We start from the raw sequence: 23,340 nt of genomic DNA on the forward strand, positions 1-23,340 counted from the left end.
TAAATTGTTGACTGAAAACACACACAATATGTAAAATCAGTGAGTTTCAGTTTTATTGAGAGACTATTTGTTGTTCAATCTCTAAGTCATATCCAATGTTTTGAGACCCAATAGACTGTAACACACCAGGTTCATCTGTCCTCCACTATCTCCTGAAGTTTGCTCAAATTCATGTCCATTGAGTCAGTGATTATACCTAACCATCTCATCTTCTGTTCCCCCCTTCTCCTTTTGTCTGCAATCTTTCTCAGCATCAGGATCTTTTCCAATGAGTTGGCTCTTCACATAAGGTGGCCAAATTGGAGCTTCAGCTTCAGCATCAGTCGTTCCAATGAGTATTCAGGGTTGATTTCCTTTAGGAAATTGGATTGACTGGTTTGCTCTCCTTGCAGTCCAAGGGACTCTCAACAGTGTTCTCCAGCACCACCATTCAAAAGCATCTATTCTTGAGCATTCAGCCTTCTTTATGGTCTGACTCTCACATCTGTTCATGAGTATTGGAAAAACCAGAGCTTTGACTGTATGGACTTTTGTCAGCAAAGTGACATCTCTGCTTTTTAATACACTAAGTTTGTCATGGGCTTCCCAGGTGGTGCAGTGGGAAGGAATCCGCCTGCCAGTGCAGGAGATGTGAGTTTTATCCATGGGTCAGGAAGATCTCCTGGAGTAGGAAATGACAACCCACTCTAGTGTTCTTGCCTGGAAAATTCCATGGACAGGGGAACCTGACTGGCTATACAGTGCATGGAGTTGCAAAGTGTCAGACACAACTGAGCACATACTCCTATAGGTTTCTCATAGCTTTCCTTAGAAAGAACAAGTGTCTTTTAATTTCATGCCTGCAGTACCATCTGCAGTGATTTGGAGCCCAAGAAAAGAAAATCTGTCACTACTTCCACTTTTTCCTCTTCTGTATGCCATGAAATGATGAAAGTGGATATCATGGTATTAGTTTTCTGAATGTTGAGTTTCAGGAGAGCTTTTTTACTCTCCTCTTTCACCCTCACTGAGAGACTCACTAGTTCCTCTTCACTTTCTACCATTTGAGTGATACCATCTGCATATCTGAGGTTATTGATATTTCTCCCAGCAATCTTGATTCGAGCTTGCCAGGATTCATCCAGCCAGCACTTTACATGATGTACTCTGCATGTAAGTTAAATAAGCAGGATGACAGTATACAGCCTTGTCATACTCCTTTCCCAATTTTGAACTAGTCCGTTGTTCCATGTCCAGTTCTGTTGCTTCTTGACCCACATATAGGTAAGGTGGTCTGGTGTTCCCGTCTCTAAAAATTTTCCAGTTTGTTGTGATCCACACAGTCAAAGGCTTTACTATAGTCAATGAAGCAGAATTAGATGTTTTTCTTGAACTCCCTTGCTTTCTCCATGATCCACTGGACCACCAGGGAAGTCCTGTGATGGTTCTGTTTTTAGTTTTCTTGAAAAACCTCAATACTGTTTTCCACAGTGGCTGCACCAATTTACATTCTTATCAGCATCTCTCTTATGTTTTTAATGCTTTTAAGGTATATATTGCTGTCTTTTTTTTTTCCTGATGTTGGTGATTTTACCTTCTCTGTTTTTTATCATGATAAAAAATGTTTAGTGTTTATTAATTTATATCAAATATCTGAAAAGACTGTTTTTTTTCCTTTTATTCTCTACCAGATGATTGTTTCCTATGTAATTAGATTCTCTTTTTAGTAATTGTGAAATAATATGTTTTCCTTATCTTCTAATGATTGTTAAACAACATAGTTTTTAAGAGAGTCCTCCCCAGTTTGTAATATATTTCAAGCAATGATAACCTCATATGTATTAACTCAAACCTCATGTGTCTGTCAAGAAGTTTTCTAAGGAGCTTTATATACATATGCAGTAGGCGTCTATCATACAGTCAGAAAGGCTTCAGTTTGGTCTCTAGATGGAGCTCTTAATGACTATTAATATGGACAAATTAACATATTGCAACCTCAGTTTTCTTATCTGAAAAATAGAGATACAATGTATTCCTATTGAGATTATTGAGAGAATTAAGTGAGAGAATAAATCTGAAACTCAGCCTTTTCTAGGTTCATTATAAATGTTGTCTTATCCTACTTTGTTTTGTTTTTTAAATGCAGAAATTGAAGTGCTGAAATTAATAGCCATTACAGGGTAATATATAAATCAGTAATTAAATGAGACTAGACTTCAGATTTCCTAACTCACTGTTGAGCTAAAATTTTTCCACTGGAAAATTGTTTATGAAAGAAGGAAAAAGCAATTGGTCATTTTCAGTATTTGCTCTGAAGTTATTATATAGAGGCTAGTTTTCACCTTTAAGTATTTCATATAAAGCTACTATGCATTTTCCTATTTACATATCATTGTTTTCCAAAACTTTTTGTTTTTCTTTAACATTGCAGTGGAATGATCTTTAATTCATTTGCCCCTTGATTTCATCTACAAAATTATCTGGGTTCTGTCAGTCCCTACCATTAAGCAAAACACAGCTGCCGTGCAAAAAAAATGAAACAACAAACTCTGATTTATATTTTACCCAGATCAGATTGCAATTCTCTTTGGCAAAATTACATTTTCGATTGACCACATCAGTATGCCCCTTGCTTGGCTGTAAGGCATTGTTTTAGGAAGGAACCATTTTGATTCTGAAACACATTAGAAAGGTAGGAAAAGAGTAATATCAGTGCTTTGCTGCCTGGATTCTGCATTTTGTGTTGAGAATTCTATAAAAATATGATTGAATTCTATATTTAATGCAATATTAAAATATTGTAAAATGCTAATAAAAGTAAAACATTAATTCAAATGTATACAGATTGTAGTAGGTTGAATTCTATCAGAAATTACACTGACATACTAACTCATTTTGGGTTCAGCCCTTAGAAACTCTTCTTTTTGTAACTGTGTATTGATTATAGTTTATAGATTGGAAGTTCTTTTTTAATAAGAGAGGAAGGGAAGGAGAACACAATAAAGCAAGATAGCATGATTATATACAATGGAGTACAAATTAGCCCCTTATCAGAAAATATAAAACCTCTGACCAAAGGTGGTGGAAATGAATGCTGACCATGAACGGACAATAGTGACTTGGGGCCATCAGCACAGCTTCACAGACAATAATTTTGGTTGTCAGTGATCTAGGACACAAAGAACTATTGGGAAAGGTAGTACATTTTGAATTGTAGGAAAAGGGACAGATGGATTCAAAGTAAGAGGCACTGTTGGTGCTGGGCTTGTGGCACAGGCCAAATAATTGGGGAGTTTGGAGCATCACAGAGAATTAGTACCAGAGACAGACTCTGAAGCAAAACCTACACAGATCTGCATTTACTCTGTCTGTAATACTTTTTCATTAATCATTAACAAGCTGAATGAGACCTATCTATAAAATTATTTAACTTCTATTGTAACTTTGTAAAGTTATTGTCTGTTTTAATCAATGATAGAGAAGTTAATAGTGTTCTACTCTTTAAGGGACATGAACTTGAGCAAACTTTGGGAGATGGTAAGGGATGGGGAGGCCTGGCATGCTGCAGTCCATAGGGTCACAAAGTGTTGGACTCCACTGTGTGACTGAACAACAACTCTTTACGGAAGTATCTCATCATCAAAGAAGTAACTTACATCCCCTATTAGAGGTAATAGGGCACTTCAAGGAACTACTTAAAAATCAGAATCTAATAGCCATGAAGAAGCTAGGGATATCTTTTATCATGATTGATTTTATGGCCACTTGTCAAAATCTTTTGTTTTATGTTATCTTCATTATAGATTGATTGCCAATGGAAAGATTATGAATATCAGAATTTAATCTAAAACACTCTTTCTGAAGAATTGTCAATATATTAATGATAGTACTTAGCAACAAAAAAAGGTATAATTTCATATGACTTTAGAGTTATTCTTAAAAAAGTTTAATCCATCTCCTTCAAATAAGCAGATATGCCCTGAAAGATTAATTAACTTGACCATGGTCATTGAAATGTTACCAAACTCAGATTCAGCTGCCACTTGAAAGCCAGTACTTGAGAGACAAATGTTGGTTGGAAAAGGAAAAGTTACTTTATCCAGGAGGTGGGCAACCTGGGGAGATGGCAGACTCATGTCCCGGAACCAACTCTTAAGATTCTACTTGGCCATAAAAATTTTTAAACAGAAGCTAGTTTCAGTTAGTCATTGAAGTAGGAGTTTATATTCTTTGCCATCTTCCATTGTGCGCACACTTAACTTCTTGTTGTCTTTCTTCATGTGCTATCTTCTTCACAGAGTCTGCTCATGGGGTTACTGAGGGGGAAGCTGGGGAAAAGATCTACTCATCCATTAAGTACGTATTCTTCATTCCTACTTCTTCCATCTAAGAAAGAGACAACAGGTTAGACAAAGCATTGTGTGATCAAAAGATTTGAAAGGTATACTTGGACTGGACCAGTGAAGCATGGGGGTACCTGGTGCAGAGGTTAAGTTAAAATATAGCTTGATGGAGTCTATTACTGTTAGCTTTTAGCAGCTGCTTACAGATCCCCACTGTCAGACATCATTCCATTTCTATGGACTCAGGGCCAAAGACTGATCTTCTGTAGCTGCTTTAGGCTGAGAAAGGTCATCAAGAACTTTGAGTGGAAGATGTCGACATGGATCCATAGCATCTCCTTGCTGACAACATAAGTTGCCCGCAGAATAAGTCACAATTATTTTTATGCCTACAAAGATACAGATTGTTGTGAGCACTAATGTTAATCCCATTCTTTTGAGGCCAGTTGTTGGAATCATGCTAGCCATAGATTTAGTGCAGCTCAAGATGGAGCAGCTTATGTCATGGCTACAGTCTGATCATCATGCAGTTAGCTTTTTTCCCTCCGGTGGCAGTTATACATGTCTGTAAAACAACTCAGCAATGTGCATCAGACACTGTTGCCTATGTCCTTTAGGAAGGAACCTAAAATTCTGTGACTCTATTGTCCTAATAACTGACTGCTTGAATGTACTCTTTTGTGCCTCAGGGGAGCTGAAAGACTTCAACTTTTCTACAGATAAGAGGCAGGGGACACGGATAGTCCTTTCCACTTGGAATGACCCCTCAGGATTCTGCTCAGTTTGAGAAACAACCTACATTGAAATTAGAGGGAGAATCTACTTCGTTTTTCACAATTTCATGTTTCTGGTATATTTGTTTCCTACCTAAACCATTTCAGTGTCTCAAGTCCTTTTTCACACATTCACACATCAGGAACCAAGGAACTAAGAAGACAAGGACATGTCAATATCATTTAAATCACCTACTGAAAGCAATACATTACAATTATTCCTGTGCATGTGTACAACCATGGGCAAATTAAATTCAGGGACACATGGAGCTATGAAAGCAGACAGTGCTAATGGGATTACATTGCATTAGATTACAAGATATTGATATAATCACCCCCAAAACCTTATGGTTAGTTTTAAGGACTAACAAATCAGAGAGAATGTATAGACAGTGTACCTTACTTTCATAAAAAAGTCTATATGAAATTCGATGATTACATCAGAGAATGTGAGAAAGATGCTGGCAGGAAGAAAACACATATAGGCAAACTAAAGACTGTCTAAACAGCCAGATCCCTCAATCACTGGATCTATTTCAAGATGGAAGATTGGGAAATGTTTGCTCTGGCACGTTCACTGGGGCTGCATACCCTTCAAATAATTTTTCGAGGACAGATTGCACCATAGTTTTAAGAGCAACCACAGGGGAGATATTTGTCAATAGCTATCACTAGTTTGCGATTCTACCCTGCTTGCAAGCTAAGGAGCTAGTCTGTCACATTTTAATGGATGCTGGCAGGAGACGCAGTATTCCAAGGTCAGAGACAAAGGTCTTTATTACTCAGAACACAGCAGGCAGCATGAGTTTTATATTTGCATCTGTTCCCCTTGTCCCGCAAGTCTCACAGGTTTGGTGTGGAGCATTCCCACAGAGACTGTGCACACAGAGGGTTTGTGTCACAGCTGAGGAACCCTAAGTGTAAGGAACTTAAATCCTTTACAGGAGCTTGCTGACAGACCTACCCATTATCTCTATGGTCCTGGGGAGTTGACAAATCTGTCTTCTGACCAAGGAATGAGACACTCTCTCTCTCATCTAAGGCTGTTTGCTTATACAAACATCCTTGAAAAAAGAGTCTAGAGCAAAATCTCTCAGTGCCTCTACTCAAAAGACATGAAGAAATGTGAGTGGTCCATGGAAAATTGCTTCTCAACAGGAATCCCGCCATCAGTCACTCAGGAACGTGCCCAGATTGCTCCAAATGAACTTTCCCTCTAATCAGGCACCTTTTCAACTTTGCTGGACCAGAGGACGGGAGGTGACAGCTGGCACCTGCCTTCAGGAGCACCCATATAAAAACAATAAGCCTGGAATCCTACATGCTGCCTCACATGCTATAACACTCTGAATGCCCAGGCCCTTCATTTTTATAAATTCCTCATTCAGCACTGACTGATGAAAAGAGGAAAGAAGTTATGATGTAATTATTTTACTGTCCAGTGGCTTTATGAATTTCCTCCCAGGATATTTTTCTGGCTTCCAAGGTAAAGCTGGGGTGTACCACGTGTAGTCACACATGGGCCACTTTCCAGAGGAAGGGAGGGAAATTAACCCACTTCTCTGTCTAAAGAGTCTGGGGTGACAGGGTCAGAGACCACAAGGCCGAATAACCACCGAGTCAGACTCTGTCATTTTTTACTGAATTGAATTTAGGTTTTACCCAGTTAGTGCCTTTAACAGGTTCATCATCTGTGCAAGGAGGTAGTAGAGGAAGCAACTTAATGAGCACAGAGCCTCCCAACATAGCTACGGAACAGGCCCCACCACCATCAACAACAGCCAGATTTAGAGTTGGAGGAAATTCAGAGTTGGAAATAAGTATACCATCCTTAAGACTGTAGTTGACTTGCAGTCCATGGGGTCGCAAAGAGTCAGACACGACTGAGCAACTGAACTGAACTGATCCCACCTGTTTGGGCTTCCCTGGTGACTCAGCAGTAAGGAATCTGCCTAACAATGCAGGAGAAGAAGGTTGGATCCCTGGGTTGGTAAGATCCCCTGGAGAAGGAAATGTTAACCCACTTCAGTACTTGTCTGGAAAATCTCATGGACAGAGGAGCCTGGAGGGCTATAGTCCCTGGGGTTGCAAAAGCGTCAGACACGACTGAAACACTAACACAACAGCAATCCTATTTATTACCTGGTTTCTGGTTCAAGGATTAAAACTCCTGTTTTCCCATACCTAGTCACTTTTCTACTTAATTATAGAGAAAAATGAAAGAAAATGAAAGTGGTAGTAGCTCAGACTCTTTGCGACCCCATGGACTCCTGGGTCCATGGAATTTCCCAGGCAAGAATACTGGTGTGGCAGTTGCAAGGTTGCCATTTCCTTTTCCAGGAGATCTTCACCATCCATAAATTGAACCTGGGTCTCCTGCATTGACAGGCAAATTCTTTACCGATGAACTGGCAGGGAAACCCTAATTGTAGAGAATTTACATGAAAATAAGGCCACTAAGTCCCTGATGGTGGCATGGCATGCCAGTCCCTCCCAGGTATCGAATTGGTGCCCCCTGCAGGGGAAGCGAGAAGTCTCAACCACTGGACTACCAGGGAAGCCCCTCTGAAAACTCTGCACTTACCATTACAAAGCATTAACAGGCAAGAAAATATTTTATTGTATTTTTACCTGTCCGTGGACAAAGGTTTAGCTGAAATCTCTCCTTTGCCACTGTCCTCATCTAGGGCATGCTTACAATTTTCCTTGTAGCATAAGGGGCAGACAGGGTTAACTGTCACACCAGATGTTGCCAGTCTTTCATTTAAATTAGCTCTGACATTTCAGGCACAAGCTTGGTGATTTCTGATTTGCCTAATTTCTGTAAGATTTTATTTTAAATAGCAAGCAGGACCTTTTGAAAAAAAAATTTTTTTTTTTTTTAATGCTGTGATCTTGCAGAAATGCATATTTGGTCTCCATGGTAGTTCCTGACTCAGAGCTCCTAAACCCCTTGAGATTGCCTGAACAATAAGAGTAATGGGAGTGTCTTTTGTGATAATAGTTGGTCTTCTGTCCTCAGTGTTTGAAACCACTTCAGAATCTTAAAGGTCAAATGGTGCCTTGTTATTTAAAATGAGCTGCTTTCCACAGGCTACTAAGTTAATGGTAATGGTGTGAAAGCACCTTTAGAATGGGGGCTGGTTGCCAGAGGAACCAACTATGAATAGAAGGTTGGAACTTTCAGTCCCACCCCTTGATTTCCTGACTGGGCTGAATCAATCACCTGGGGCCCCTGACTTAATCACTGCTGCCTATGTACTGAAGCCCTCTGTCAAAACCGAAAAGGACAGCATTAGGAGAGCTTCCAGCTTGGTAAACACTTGGAGATATGGGGAGAGTGAGTCGCACCTGAAAAGACCCTGAAAGCTTCGTGTCCCATTTCATACACTTTTCTCTCTGCATCTTGTCCATCTGGCTGTTCCTGAGTTACATCCTCCTATGATAAACCAGTGATCTAGTAAGTAAGCTATTTCTCTAAATTCTGTGAGCCATTCTAGCAAATTAATTGGACCCAAGGAAGGAGGCAGTCATTGGAATCTCGGATCTATAGCTAATCAGAAGCACAGGCGATAACCTGGGTTTGGAACTGGCTTCTGCATTAGGGTAGCAGTTTTGTAGTACTGACCCCATAACCCAGGAATCGGATGCTATTTTAAGGTAGGTAGTGTCAGAAGTGGAGAAGGAAATGGCAACCCACTCCAGTGTTCTTGCCTGGAGAATCCCAGGGACAGCGGAGCTTGGTGAGCTGCCGTCTATGGGGTCGCACAGAGTCGGACATGAATGAAGCGACTTAGCAGCAGCAGCAGCAGCAGTGTCAGAAGTGAGTTGAATTGTGGGACACCCAGCTGGTGTCACAGAGAATTGCTTATTGGTGTGAGGAAACCCTCCACACACACCCCGCTCTCCCTGTCCCAAAACGGGTATTGGTGACCAGAATACTTTTTACCTGTAGAGATGAATGCTTTGACTTCATATTTGTGTGTAGAGTGTTCAGAATGATACTGACCTATTTAGCAAAGATGAATGTTCTTCTTAATCTATTAATCTTACTTATAATCTGTTTTACATGTGAAGGTGGAATATATATCACAGTTACCAAGACACTCTAAAGCTAAGCATTCATTCAATTTCCAGTTATGAGCTCTGAATTCTGTGAATTCTTTGAAACCTATGTCCCAACTCATTTTAAATTATTCATCTTTACAAATAAGCCTTCACCTTTGTGCTTCATATTGCCAGTGTTTTGGATGAAACAGAAATGGAGAAAGTTGGGTAGAACTATTATGTCAGATTTTTGTCAAATGATAACATTCAGGAATAAGTGATTGAACTGAAGCAGATTTCCTGTGTGGTCTGAGCAATTCCTTTGTCGGTTAATTGCCCCACCTACCTGCAGAAACCAAACTATTAAAGTGAATGTGGGGAATGGGACTGGGTTTTACCAGTATTTCATGGCAACCTTACATCTTGATAGATTGCGCCCTATTGACGACTTTTTACATGAGAAAGGTCTCTACCCAGGGGCACAGAGTCCTTTAGGGTATGGATTAATGAACTTCTTGGAGTCTCTGTAAGAAATTCTGCTTCAAGGCTACTCAAAATTTATTGAAATGTCAGTCTGTTTTCCAAAAGGCTTAATCATGAGATAAATGCAAATTAAATTCGAATTCCAAATGCAATGACATACAAAGAGCCTATTTAGAAATCTCTTTTGTGATAGAGATTTGGGGGTGGAGTTTTTTGTTTTAATTTTTTGCTTGTTTCTTCTGTTTTTTTTATTTGATGCTAACTTTAATAGCTGAATGAATTTCAGCTAGAGTAAAGATTGGTTTACTTTGATTAGCTGAAATCATTGCTAATGACTGACATTGACTGTATTTTCTATGCTAATAGACCAGTGGTGGGGTTCAGGCTGGGCCACCCCCAGATGTGTCACTCTGGCATGTGGATTATTTTTAGCTGAAAATAAACAAGGCCCAAAAGACTCAAGAACCATTTACTTCCTTCTTACAGCCTGAAAAAAACATTTAAAATAGGTGACCTGTCCCAGGAAGGAGCTATCACCTAGACTTATGTGCGTGTGCGTGCGCAGTTGTGTCCAGCTCTTTGTGACCCCTTGGACTGTAGCCCACCAGGCTCTTCTGTCCATGGGATTTCCCAGGCAAGAATACTGGAGTGGGTTGCCATTTCCTCCTCCAGGGGATCTTCCTAACTCAGAGATCAAATCTGCATTTGCCACTGAGCCACCTGGGAAGCCCACAGTTATAGAAAACCATAATAAAGCGATAGACAGCGAGAAACCTAGTAAAGCCTATTTGATTGGTGTCCTCTCTGTGTCCCATTGTCTTTGGATGCCCAGTAAACATTTGTTTATGAAACATGAACTCATTCCATCTCCCTGTGAATTAGCTTCATTCCCTTTGAGATCTCAGACCTCTACCTCCTTCTTCTTAGTCTAGAGAAAGGACTAAGATTAGGGGACATTCATGTTAAGAATGTTAAAATTACTACACCCTCACCCTCTAGAGTTTAACTGAGTGGGCCTACTGTGAAGCCCAATAATCTTTATTTGGACAAGCATGTTAAGAGATTCTGATGGAGGTTTCCTGTAAGGTACTTTGAGAAAGATGGATTTAATTAGAATTTATTCTTTTTGAGAATAAACACATTTCACTTTTTGGTGTAACATAAGGATTTGGGGATTGAGTTCTAGTCCAGATTATAAATCCGCTAGAATATAAACTCTTGTGAGGACAGGGATTTTTTTTTCCCCCTGTTCAGTGGTACATGCCCAGCACCTGGAAGACTGACTTTTAAATAGTAGATGCATGCAACCCATTTGTTAACTTAATGAATGAACTCACAGTATAAAGATTGCATTCCCTGAATATCTTCTAACACATGTTATAACCAGAAAGAGTGTGCAAGTGAATTTTGAAACAGCAGAAGGGTGCTGTCAAACTTACAGCAGAGGGGTTAGCTCTGAGACATTGGTACCTCAAATGGGAAATCGGGCTGATAAAGAAAGGCCAGGATGAATAGAGTACTTGACAATTCTGCTGATATCTAGGCCAATCCTAGTCTCTTTTATTTTTAATTGTAGGATAATGCTTTACAGTGCTGTGTTAGTTTCTGCAGTACCGACAGTGTGAATCAGCTGTAAGTATACATATATCCCTCCCTCTTGAGCCTCCCTCCCCTCCCCTCCCCTCTAGGTCATCACAGAGCACTGAGCTGAGCTCCCTGTGCTATTCCACAGGTTCCTACTATCTATTTTACACATGGTAGTGTATGTATCGGAGAAGGCAATGGCACCCCACTCCAGTACTCTTGCCTGGAAAATCCCATGGACAGAGGAGCCTAGTGGGCTGAGGTCCATGGGGTCGCTGAGGGTCGGACATGACTGAGCGACTTCACTTTCACTTTTCATTTTCATGCATTGGAGAAGGAAATGGCAACCCACTCCAGTGTTCTTGCCTGGTGGGCTGCCGTCTATGGGGTCGCATGGAGTCGGACACGACTGAAGTGACTTAAGAGAGAGAGAGTGTATGGATATCAAACCTAATCTTCCAGCTCATTCTCCAAAATATAGAACACTCCCTGAATTTGTGTGTCATCCTTGCGCAGGGGCCATGCTAATCTTGTCTGTATCGTTCCAGTGTTAGTGTATGGGCTGACCAAGGGAGCATGGGCAATCCTGGTTGTGATCATTGTATTCCTTTCTTATACCTGCTGTAACAAAGTATCAAACTGTGTGGCTTAAACAACAAATGTTTATTTTCTCACAATTCTGGAAGCTTTAAGCCCAAGATCAAGGTGTTAGCAAGGTTCCTTCTGGGGGCTGTGAGGACAAAGCCATCTTATGCCTGTCTTCTTGCTTCTGTTGGTTTGCTGACAGTCTTTGGCATTCCTTAACTGGTAGATCCATGACCCTAACCTCTCCCTTAATGTTTACATGATGTTCTTCCTTTTTCTGTGTTTATCTCTGTTCAATTATGTGTTGTTTTTTTTTTTTTTAAGGACACAATCATATTGGATTAGGGCCCACTTTGATGACCCACCTTAACTTGAATGTCAGCAAAGACCCTATTTCCAAATATGGTCACATTCTCAAGTGCCTTCATCGATTGTCCTTGGCGGCTTTGGGTTGCCCCCCTCTGATGAGAGATATTCTTGGAGCTATAGCATGGGAATCCCAGAAGTCAAGATGAAGTTCTGATGAGGAAATATGTAAGTGAAATTGTAGCTTTCTCCTCCCCTTCCTCCCATATTTTCTGAGCTTTCCCTATGCCTGTTGGAGATACCAGGCCCTTTCCAGATTCTTCTTGGACAGTAAGACCATGGAAATGAATATCGCTTCTACATGACCCTTCGGCAAGCAAAGCTTTTTATTAGAAGAGACAGCTTGTGCACAAGGGAGAAGGAAAAGAGCCAGCTCCCCGAGTAGAAGGGACAAGTTGCTTTTATGACAAAAAGGAGGGCTTGTCTCATGATCACTGATAATTTCTAGAAATTGTCAAGCTTCTTTGATCAGCAATAGGTGACTCTATAGGGAGTGCTTCTGTGAGGGGAAAGAAATGAATGATAATTTTCTGCAAGATAACCCAGAAACTGATACGGTTAAAATTTATAGTTTGTCTTCTGGCAGCTTGTCTTCTGGCAGCAGGGTATACTCCTTAGTGTAACAGAGAAAATTTTTTTTTTTTTTTTTTTCGTGTCAGCCGGGTTTTTGTTTCTGGGACTCAGACGCCCAGGGCCTTTGTTGTTTAGCTTACACAACCTGTTTTGCCCAAGGCCCTTCCCTGGTCCTTTTCCAAAATGGCTCTACTCTTGTCTCTTTCTTTCTTGTTGTAGTTCAGTCGCTCAGTTGTGTCCAACTCTTTGTGACGCCATGGACTGCAGCATGCTAGGCTTCCCGGTCCCTCACCATCTCCCAGAGCTTGCTCAAACTCATGTCAATTGAGTCAGTGATTCCATCCAACCATCTCATCCTCTGTCATTCCCTTCTCCTGCCTTCAATCTTTCCCAGTATCAGGGTCTTTTCCAGTGAGTCAGCTCTTCGCATCAGGTGGCCAAAGCATTGGAGCTTCAGCATCAGTCCTTCCTGTAAATATTCAGGGTTGATTTCCTTTAGGATTGACTGGATAGATCTCCTTGAAGTCCAAGGGACTCTCAGGAGTCTTCTCCAGCCTCACAGTTTGTCTTAGTTTGTCTCACAGTTTGTCTCTTTAGGACCTACAATCTCATTTGTTGTGTCAACAGGTGAGTGGGGCCATGGCATCACATAATTTGAGTTCACTACCCCACCTCAGTTCTTTTCAGCTCTCTATGGAATCTTGTGTCCCTTTATTCAGCACCTGAGTGTTCACTCACTCCTATGTTAGGGAAATGAGTGTTAGGGACCTCACCGGATGAGAAAAAAAAAAGCCATCTCTTCATGTGCAATTCTACTTTCTACAAGGGCTGCTGCCAGCAAGAACTGCTTCCAAGGAGTTGAAATTGTCCTTTGTAGAGACACCACTTGTTTCTGCCTTAAGGCTAGCTAAGGCAGCATGAGTACTCAGTCATGTCTGACTCCTTGCAACCCCATGTATTGTAGCCCACCAGGATCCTCTGCTCATGCAATTTTCCAGGCAAGAATACTGGAGTGGTTTGCCATTTCCTCCTCCAGGGGATCTTCCTGACCCAGGGTTTGGACCTGAGCCTCCTGCATTGGCAGGTGGATTCTTTACCACTGAGCCACTTGAGAAGCCCTTAGCTCTAGCATTAGAGAATTGTTACAGGGACGTACAATCGCTCCTCTCAGATGGTCCAGGATCTGGAGCTGTATTCCTTGAAAGCTGCCTGTTTTCAGGGGTTGGTGGTATAGAGACTGTAAGCATGGGATTTGGAGTCTAACAAATGGAATGTATAGCAGTGTGTGCTATCATCACAGGGAATTCTCTCCCTCTTCCCCAATTATTTGTTTATTTTTCAGAAACAAACTTAGAGTGTTATTTTAATAATTCAGTTAAACTTTGCGATAATGGAATGTAGCAACACGGTGCTACTGGGAAATGAGTCTTGGGCAATTAGCATAGACCTCAGTTAACAAAATGAGAATTTAAATATCCATCGAAACAGTCTTTAAGTGCCATAGGAGGGATGAGGTGAAAAAATGGAATTGCATACGTTCAATGACTTACGTTCATGCAGCTCTGTTCTGATTCTTTCTGAACACATTGACACTAATAAAGATTGTACAGGTGTTCTTACAGATTTTCCATGACAGGGACTAGGGCTCCCCTTGGAATATGTAGGATGTCAGAGAGTTTCTCTCTGTTTTACAAAGATCTGTGCTGTGCAGGAGGCTCCTCTGGGCATCAAAAGCCTCCTGTCAAAGCTTAGTAGTGTTTCTTGTACACTTAAGAAAAAAAAGAGTTTGTGAATGACACAGGGAGCACAAGTAGCTCTAATTTTCAGAAAACAGGGCTTGAACCTTTGTCATTTCATTCTTTTTTTTTTTTTAATGCTGCCTGTGCAGGGTCTTGGTTGCAGCACTCGGATCTTTAGTTGGAGCATATGAACTCTTAGTTGCAGCATGTGGGATAGTCCTTGACCAGGGATCGAACCCCAGCCCCCTGCATTGGGAGTGCAGAGTCTTAGCCACAGGACCACCTGGGAAGTCCCTGTCATTTCATTCTTGATAGCTACTTGGGGCAAGCACTTACTTTAGGACCATTATAATCAACCCTTCAGTTCAGTTCAGTTCAGTCGCTCAATCGTGTCCTACTCTTTGCGACCCCATGAATCACAGCACGCCAGGCCTCCCTGTCCATCACCAACTCTCGGAGTTCACTCAAACTCACGTCCATCGAGTCGGTGATGCTATCCAGCCATCTCATCCTCTGTCATCCCCTTCTCCTCCTGCCCCCAATCCCTCCCAGCATCAGGGTCTTTTCCAATGAGTCAGCTCTTCACGTCAGGTGGCCAAAGTACTGGAGTTTCGGCTTCAGCATCAGTCCTTCCAATGAACATCCAGGACTGATCTCCTTTAGGATGGACTGGTTGGATCTTCTTGCAGTCCAAGGGACTCTCAAGTCTTCTCCAACACCACAGTTCAAAAGCATTAACTCTTTGGCGCTCAGCTTTCTTCACAGTCCAACTCTCACATCCATACATGACTCCTGGAAAAACCATAGCCTTGATTAGACGGACCTTTGTTGGCAAGGTAATATCTCTGCTTTTGAATATGCTATCTAGGTTGGTCATAACTTTCCTTCCAAGGAGTAAGTGTCTTTTAATTTCATGGCTGCAATCACCATCTGCAGTGATTTTGGAGCGCCCCAAAATAAAGTCTGACACTGTTTCCACTGTTTCCCCATCTATCTGCCATGAAGTGATGGGACCAGATGCCATGATCTTAGTTTTCTGAATGTTGAGCTTTAAGCCAACTTTTTTCACTCTCCTCTTTCACTTTCATCAAGAGACTTTTTAGTTCCTCTTCACTTTCTGCCATAAGGGGGGGTCATCTGCATATCTGAGGTATCTGCTAAAACTGGTTTCAGGACCCCTGCAGATCCTGAAATGCAGACATGCTCAAGTCCTGTACATAAAGTGGTATAGCCCAGCTGGCCCTCTCTCCCACAGTTTCTATATCCATAGATAAGGAGGGCCAACCATATACTATGTGTAGGACACTTGATAGTTTACCTGGAAGCTTGTGTTTTGTTTTTTGAGCCCCACAATGAATTTGAATGCCTGGATTTATTTTCTGATTATTCAAATACAGAAGACAGCCTTGGAGATTTAAAAGAGCATTTTCATGACACTACTCCCAGTGAGTAGCTGAGCAGACATCAAATACAGATCTTAACCCAATATAGTACTCTTCTCCCAATAGCAGCTCGAGACTGTTACAACAACATCCCAAATTTTGACTAGAAAGTTTGGATAGAAAATTCCAGATTATTGCTCATATTTGCATTCGAATGCTTAGATTATGCAATCAGCAGGTTAATTAATTTTTCTTTGAGATTTGCTTTTAAAATATTTATTTTATTTGCTCTATTATTTTAATATTGGAATATATTTGTGTTACAGTGTTGTGTTAGTTTCTGCTGTACAGCAAGGTGAATCAGCTATGTGTGTGTGTCGGTCACTCAGTCATGTCCTACTCTTTGCAGCCCCATGGATTGTAACCTGCTAGGCTCCTGTGTCCATGGAATCCTCCAGGCAAGAATGCTGGAGAGGGTTGCCATTCCCTCCTCCATGAGATCTTCCCAACCAGGGGTGGAACCCAAGTCTTCTGCATTGCAGGCAAATGCTTTATGTCTGATCCACTAGGGAAGCCCTAAATTAGCTATATGTATACATATATCCCCTCCCTCTTGAGCCCCACTCACCCCCCAGGTTAATTTAAAGCAGTGGTTCTCAACGTGTGCTCGCTGGATTAGCGGCGTCTGCCTCACCTCAGGGTTTGTTGGAAATGTGGATTCTCTGAACCTAACCCAGACCTACCACATCAGAGAGTCTGAGAGTATGACCCAGGAATATGCTGTAAAGCAGGCGATTTTGATGCATGCTATTTGAGACATTCTGACTTAAAGGATATAATCTCACAAAGTCCCTCCCCTCTCTCTCCTTATCCCAAAATGTGGCTTTTAGTTTAAAAGCTTTTTATGATATGTAATAAGCACTTTCTTATCATTTAGTACATCTTGCTCAATCGTGTCCAACTCTTTGCGACCCCATGGACTATACAGTCCATGGAATTCTCCAGGCCAGAATACTGGAGTGGGTAGCCTTTCCCTTCTTCAGGGGATCTTCACAACCCAAGGATCGAACCCAGATCTTCCTCATTGCAGGCGGATTCTTTACCAGCTGAACCACCAGGGAAGCCCAAGAATACTGGAGTGCACAGCCTATCCCTTCTCCAGTGGATCTTCCCGACCCAGGAATTGAACTGGGGTCTCCTGTATTGCAGGTGGGCTTTTTACCAGCTGAGCCACCAGGGAAGCCCTTTAGTACATCAGGAAAGTTTTTTTTTCTTTTCTCTCAGTTAGTGAGAAATAGTCACAAATTCGACCAGGATATGGATAAGTGAAGAGGGCAAAGGGAAAAATTATGGATTCAGAGCATAAATTATTCTGGGGGAGGCATTGGGAGCCTCAAGTCTTGAAACCTCCGAGTTGAGAAAGCAATGAAAAGGAAATACAGGAAGGACTGAATTCTAAATTGACACTGCCCAATTTTGTTCAAGATTAATTAATTCTATGACAGTCAGTTGCTTTCCTGAAATGCTATTGTCTTTTTAAATTGATAATTCCAGCCTGTTGGTTCAACCAATCTATTGATCCAATCTGCTAATTTTTTAAAATAATTTTATTTATTTATTTATTTATGGATGTGCTGGATCTTCGTTTTTTCATGGGCTTTTCTCTAGTTGCAATACACATGCTGTTCATTGCCATGGCTTCTCTTGTTGCAGAGCGCAGGCTCTAGGGCATGTGAGCTTCAGTAGTTGCTGTTCCCAGGCTCCAGAGCACAGGCTCATCAGTTGTGGTGCCCTGGCTTAGTTGCTCCATGGCATGTGGGAACTTCCCGGACCAGGGACCGAACCTGTGTCTCCTGCTTTGGCAGGTAGGTTCTTTTACCACTGAGCCACTAGGCAAGCTCCCAGTCTACTAAGTTTAAAAAGTAAAGCAAAAATAGTGAGTGGCTCTCACAGTAGAAATAATTTCTTAAGGAACTAAATCCTCCTTTAACTCTGATTGGGACCTGACTAAGGGGAAGTAAGAAATGCCTGTCTGTTGGATCTGCTGAATGTGTCCAGGCCAGCCGGTAAGTAAAAAGTCTACACATGTAGCTCTTAGGGAGATTCTGTGGCTTTGGGGAACTAATATTGGGGTACAAAGCAATAACCAAGAGTTGATTATATCTTATGAAGCCCAACTTGCACAAAACTTGGATGGAGTGAGCCCTCTGCATGGATGTTTTCCAGTCCTCAACTGTTTCATGGGTGTTTGCCAGACAATTTAATGGCAGCAATCAAAAGTTTTATGAGATATAAATCACTTGCATGATGTTTTCTGTACATTAAAAAAAATAAAATTAGAGAAGTGCCATGTATCTGCAAAGCAGTGAAAACCCTTATGCTATTTCCTTTGGTCTCTATTTAGGACAGGATTAGAGTCTAGCTGGCAGGGTACTTTTTACTATTTAAGAAGGTAGCCCTGATTCTGAATCTTCGAAGACATCACTTGCTAGACTTTTGGTGTCTCTAAAGCTAAATGGGAATTATTTAATAAGTAAATTATGTCTGATAGTATACTTTTTTCGTCTTATATGTCTAAGAGAAAACTGAAGATTTTGTGCTCTATTTCTACCCTAAGCAGGGGTACTGCAATGCAGTTCTAATACTAGCTACCTGGAGTTACCATTAGACTCCACAGACTTAAGGGTTCAGTCCTCCACAAGATTATCCTTAATTCAAGCACCAGCAAGCAATTCTCAGGGTCCACTCCATTTCTGAACAATGAGCTGTAAATCTGAGGATTCCCCTAACTTGCTCAGGTTCAATAATTGACTTGAACAACTCAGAGCTCTCTGAAAGCTCTGTTTTAATGGTCATATTTTTATTAAAAAGGGTATATGTAGGACGTGGTTTGGAAGAGTCTAGAATGCAGAATTTCCATACCCTCTACCTATGGAGTAAGGGCTCATGACCCTCCACCCCATACCCTGCATATCAGTGTGTTCACCAGCCAAGAAATTCCTCTTAGCTTTCACCTCCAAAGTTTTTATTGGGGTTTCATTATCTCAGCCAGATTGATTAAATCATTAGCTACAAGACTGAACTCAATCTGCAACCCAATACGTTCCCCAGAGGTTGAAATAGTCCAAAGTTCCAACTTACCCACCTGATGGTTGGTCTTTCTGGTGACCAGCCCCCATCCTGAAGCTACCTAGGGGCCCACCATGAGTCACCTCATTAAGATAACAAAGACAATCCTATAACTGTAGAAATTTCAAGGATTTTTGAAGTTCTATGCCAGGAACGGCAAGGGGGAGTGGTAGAGGATGAACCAGATATATTCTTTATTATACCACACCTTGCTTTAACAAATTTATTTTTCAAAGATGTAGACAAAATTAGAATACTGTTATTTGGCAAACCTTTTCATGGCACCTGGGGCTTCCCTCATAGCCCAGTTGGTAAAGAATCTGCCTGCAATGCAGGAGACCCTGGTATTAGTGTCTCATGGTAGAAAGGGAGAAAGTTTGTGGATTAATGGTACCATACTGGTTAGGGAGGTGCCAATTTTTTAAAAATACATATTGATTTATTAAAGGGTACAGTGTCTGCTAAATGGAAATGTCTCTATGGTATCTGCTAGACTAGGGGATAATCCCTTCAAAAATGACAGAGACTAAAGTTTTAGAATATTATGTACTATGTGCATATTTACAAAACTGATATTATTAAACTATTTCTCAAGCACAGATTTTTAAAAATAATATGGGTGCCAGTTTTGGAGGAAAAATTTATACACATTAAAAAAAAAAAAACTGCTTTTTTTTGAGCCTCATAGCAGTCATCTGTAACATTGTCTACAGCTCCCATCATCCACTCTCCTGCTCACCCTGCTCAATCTCTGAGACTTCCCCCCCATCTTTTTTTCCCATCCCATCTCTTCCATAATCCTGATAATGCCAACATCCTTGTTAGTAACTGTCCCAGCCTCCTACTTCCTTCACAGGGTGGGGAAGGCAGAGACTGACCATTACCCCTAAAGGGGTTCACTAGGGACCAAGCTCCAACATAAAGAGGGAGTAATGCTTGTGAAAACTCACCCTAAATTCACATGAGCTGCTTGCTTATTTGTTTTATTTTGGAGTGGCCCTGTCTCCTGGTTAATGCATATTGAAAATATGTTTTCTCAGTCAGTGAGATTCTAGAAACTCAATTGCTTGTCATGCTGGACCACATTGCTTCTGTGGTTTTCCAACCAATTGGACTGTGCTGTGAATCACTAGCACAGGATCAGGATAGTGAAATAAATGTTCTATCCAGGTTTTCTAGTTCTATTCCAGCTAGGATCTACATCATCATTTCTTCAGAAAGGTACTTGAGAATTTTTAATAATTAGTTGCATTACAGGGCACAACCCTGAAAAAGATCTGTCTTCCTATGGTTTGGGTTTTACAGATTGTTATTACAAAGCTTGTCCGTGCTGTTGAACATGAACAGAAATTAGCACAGGAGTGCTGAGACAGCAGAATGGAGGAAGAAATGCTTTTAGAGCTCCCTGGCAAGAAAGTGATGCCCAGTCTGGTCCAAGTAACCTTGTTGCCTTTTATGGCTATTAATAGGCACTTATCAGTGGCAGGCATAGATTATATATTTTCAAAACTTTATCTGTGAAGTAAATATTCTTATTTATTTGTCAGTGGCTAAAACTAAAAGGAAATGGCAACCCACTCCAGTATTCTTGCCTGGGAAGTCCCGTGAAGAGAAAAGCTTGGTGGGCTTCAGTCCATGGGGTCGCAGAGTCAGACATGACTAAGTGACTAAAGAGCAACAACGAAACTAAGACAGGAAGAGGGTAAATAGCTTGCCTGAAATGGTGGGGCTGAGACACAAATCTTGGATTGCTTGAGTCCCAAACTGATGGTTGTAAAACCTCCACTGTATTTCCATACTTGATGCTACTCCCACATGAAGCTCCCAGCATCAACCCCAAACCCTCAAGATCATTGAGAAAGAACGTACATCTGAACCATCTGCATTTCTCACACTGCTTCACTTGATGTTCTGTATATATTAGGTACTCTATATTTAATTGTCAAATGAATGAATAATTAACATTTTTGTAGAACAGAATCTGAATCAGGTCCTGAGAGGTGCTGCGGGCTTGTTTATACGTAAAATGGAAAACAGTACCAAAAATTTAAAAAATCTCTGTACTTTTTTGTCAATGATGTTTTAGCAGTTGTAAATGTAAAGGGGGAATCATTAATTCAGTGAAAGGCAGGAGTATGTTTGGGTTTGTGGAGAGACTATGGCAGCTGAAGGGCAGACTCAAAATGTTGCAGCCCTCCTTATCTACCACCTTACAGTGGCCTCATCGTGGACAGAGTGCCCCTCCCTGGCCCTTGACTTTCAGCTTGACCTGCTGACTTGCTTTGTCCTACCATGTGTAGACAGATACGAATGAGAGCCATTTCCAAGTCTAGACTCAAGAAGGCCTCATGTGTTTCTGCTTGCCCTCTCACACTTAGAGCATGAGAAAGCTTTCCCCAACCTGGGACCCAAATGAGACACATGGAATAGAGCTGAGTCTCAGGACCCACCCTAGTTTGCCCAATTCCCAGTTGTATGAGCTTTACCATCCAATTTCAGAGCCAGTAAATTAACAATTTCTGTAAAAGCCACCGAGTGTTGTGACAGAGCTAATGAATATCGAAAATATTCCCACTGTTTTCAGAATTAAATGCCAGGGGCTCTAGATCAACAATATGCTGTACTAACAGATAACAATTTGCTGTCTGTCTCTCACCTTTTGATTCTTTCAAGAGATGACCAGAGCTGAGAAGCTAGGACCTGATTAGCCAAATGAACAACTACAGGTACCCTCTATCTTTCAAGAAGAGCAGCCTCCCTGGGCTAATTCCTTAATGTAGAGATTAGTTCTCTTTTAGCAGTTTGGATTTGGATGCTATAAGAAAATTTCTTGTGTGGCCTATAATTAATTTTAAAATATGTCTTGTGTAATATGTATTTTGTCTGCGTGTATTTGTGTGTGTTAGTTTTCGGTCTACACCTTGGAGATCACTAGTGAGCATCTGAGGCCTCAATTCAAGAGAATTCACTACTGGGCCTTATTACTTAGCATTTCAGAGTCAATATTCAGAAATTTCAGGCTCTGCCGGGCCCTTCAACTGTCTTCATCTCTTCATCTCTGATCAGCACCAGATGGCTTATTAATTAGTATAATATAAGGAATGATCATAATTGCTGGCTTGAGTGGTTTCAATATGTGTAGATTGGCTAGAAATAATATCTATATTTCTGGCTTTGCATGAATTGGGATAAGAGGTCTAGAGAAGCCAGGATCCTATGCCTTTTAGACTGACCCCCAGGTCTGTGATTATGTCTGGTTCTTGAGTGCAGCCGCTTTTAGAGGAGTCATTTCTATCTTATGTAGAAACTTGAAGCAAAGTGTTTACTGAATACCTAAAAGGACCAAGTTATGCTTACTTTCTCATAAATGTTGTTTCTATAACAGAATATTATTTATGATTTTTACCATAGCAATTTAGTGGTGAGGTCTTAGGAGAGGAGACCTAGAGAAACTGTTCTGTCTCTCACTATTGGAGTTCACCTATGTTTACCCAAACAATGTAATAATCAGGTACAAATGAATTGTCTTTGCTCAGTTTACAATGGCTTCTTAGAGACTGAGTTAAAAGCCAATGATGAGTTCAGTTCAGTTCAGTCGCTCAGTTGTATCCGACTCTTTGCAATCTCATGGACTGCAGCATGCCAGGCTTCCCTGTCCATCACCAACTCCTGGAGTTTACTCAGTCTTGTTCATTGAGTCAGTAATACCATCCAACCATTTCATCCTCTGTCATCCCCTTCTCCTCCTGCCTTCAATCTTTCCCAGCATCAGGGTCTTCTCAAATGAGTCAGTTCTTCGCATCAGGTGGCCAAAGTGTTGGACTGTCAGCTTCAGCATCAGTCCTTCCAATGAATATTCAGGACTGATTTTATTTAGGATGGACTGGTTGGATCTCCTTGCTGTCCAAGGGATATTCTCCAACACTATAGTTTAAAAGCATCAATTCTTTAGCGCTCAGCTTTTTTTATAGTCCAACTCTCACATCCATACATGACTACTGGAAAAACCAGAGCTTTGACTAGATGGACCTTTGTTGGCAAAGTAATGTCTCTGCTTTTTAATGTGCCGTCTGCTGCTCCTGCTGCTAAGTCACTTCAGTCGTGTCTGACTCTGTGCAACCCCATAGATGGCAGCCCACCAGGCTCCTCTGTCCCTGGGATTCTCCAGGCAAGAACACTGGAGTGGGTTGCTATTTCCTTCTCCAATGCATGAAAGTGAAAAGTGAAAGGGAAGTCGCTCAGTCATGTCCGACTCTTAGTGACCCCATGGACTGCAGCCTAGGTTGGTCATAACTTTTCTTCCAAGGAGTAAGCGTCTTTTAATTTCATGGCTGCAGTCACCATCTGCAGTGATTTT

The 23,340-nt window shown here is 41.2% G+C and overlaps 1 long non-coding RNA gene and 1 other non-coding gene across 20 annotated transcripts in view; one reads left to right on the forward strand and one right to left on the reverse strand.

Annotated features, from left to right (window-relative positions):
• Positions 1-23,340, forward strand: part of LOC147340119 (uncharacterized) — a 571,221-nt gene that overhangs the window by 176,913 nt on the left and 370,968 nt on the right. For 13 of the 19 annotated variants that reach the window (XR_015158927.1, XR_015158929.1, XR_015158928.1 and 10 more), the window contains exons 5-6: positions 11,202-11,257; positions 12,119-12,328. The exons of 3 other annotated variants lie outside the window; for them this stretch is intronic. This is a non-coding gene — a long non-coding RNA (uncharacterized LOC147340119). Of the gene's footprint in view, positions 1-11,201; positions 11,258-12,118; positions 12,329-16,263; positions 16,279-16,944; positions 17,059-23,340 lie in introns of those variants that run through there. 3 more of the 19 variants (XR_015158946.1, XR_015158952.1, XR_015158945.1) reach the window with 2 other exon arrangements.
• Positions 11,681-11,787, reverse strand: LOC147340121 (U6 spliceosomal RNA). The gene has a single exon (XR_015160044.1). It is a non-coding gene; the product is annotated as a U6 spliceosomal RNA (small nuclear RNA).

This window comes from Bos grunniens, chromosome X (genome assembly GCF_055505025.1).
Source record: "Bos grunniens cultivar Pamir isolate PY7600 chromosome X, Bosgru_T2T1.0, whole genome shotgun sequence".
NCBI classification, from domain to species: Eukaryota; Metazoa; Chordata; class Mammalia; order Artiodactyla; family Bovidae; genus Bos; species Bos grunniens.